Below are 790 nucleotides of genomic sequence, written 5' to 3' on the forward strand. Positions count from 1 at the left end.
TGAATGTTCACTTTTGAAGCTTATTTTGAGATCATGATAGTCTCATCACTTATTAATTGTATATATTTCTTGCAAATGAAATGTTTATGAATCAGAACATGGGAATTCATTTAAAGAGATGAATATTATCTATCTCCCTCTATGTTTCGTCAAATACAATTTCATTACTTCTTCACCATCAGGATTATGTGTGAGACTGATAAAACATCCTGAAATAATCCACAACCACAAAGTATCACACAAATAATGGGGGAAATAACACAATCTATAAAATAAATATTGCTGTATTGGTCACAGATAATTGTTACATAAGTACACAAATGTAGATGATGATATCCAAAGTAATGTATCTATTCTCTATTTTACTGTAACTGCCTTCAAAGTCTTCTTAGCAAAAAAGAAAAAAAAAAAGTAATGGAAAGTAAAAAATATACATAAGGAGTGAGAAGTTCATCAGACTCGGTACAGCCAGAATTACAACTGTTTAATAACTACAGTAAAATGAGCAAATCTGTCTCCTATGTATTATTTATTAGGCAAGAAGAGATAAAGAGATGGTATTGAAAAATGAGCAATATAAGAGAAAAAAAGTGATTACAAGGAAGATACCTTTTTATCTGAAAATATCTATGAATGATGATATACAAAACCATATGTTTTTTTCATTAGGGGATATAACATAGGTAGGGAGCAGAATATTCAGACCCAGTCAGTACAAACAATTTTTTGTGGAGTAAAAATTTAGAACAACTCCATCAGTGGGTGAAACATGGAATGAACTTAGAAAACT

Source organism: Penaeus monodon, chromosome 14, assembly GCF_015228065.2.
Source record: "Penaeus monodon isolate SGIC_2016 chromosome 14, NSTDA_Pmon_1, whole genome shotgun sequence".
Taxonomy (NCBI): domain Eukaryota; kingdom Metazoa; phylum Arthropoda; class Malacostraca; order Decapoda; family Penaeidae; genus Penaeus; species Penaeus monodon.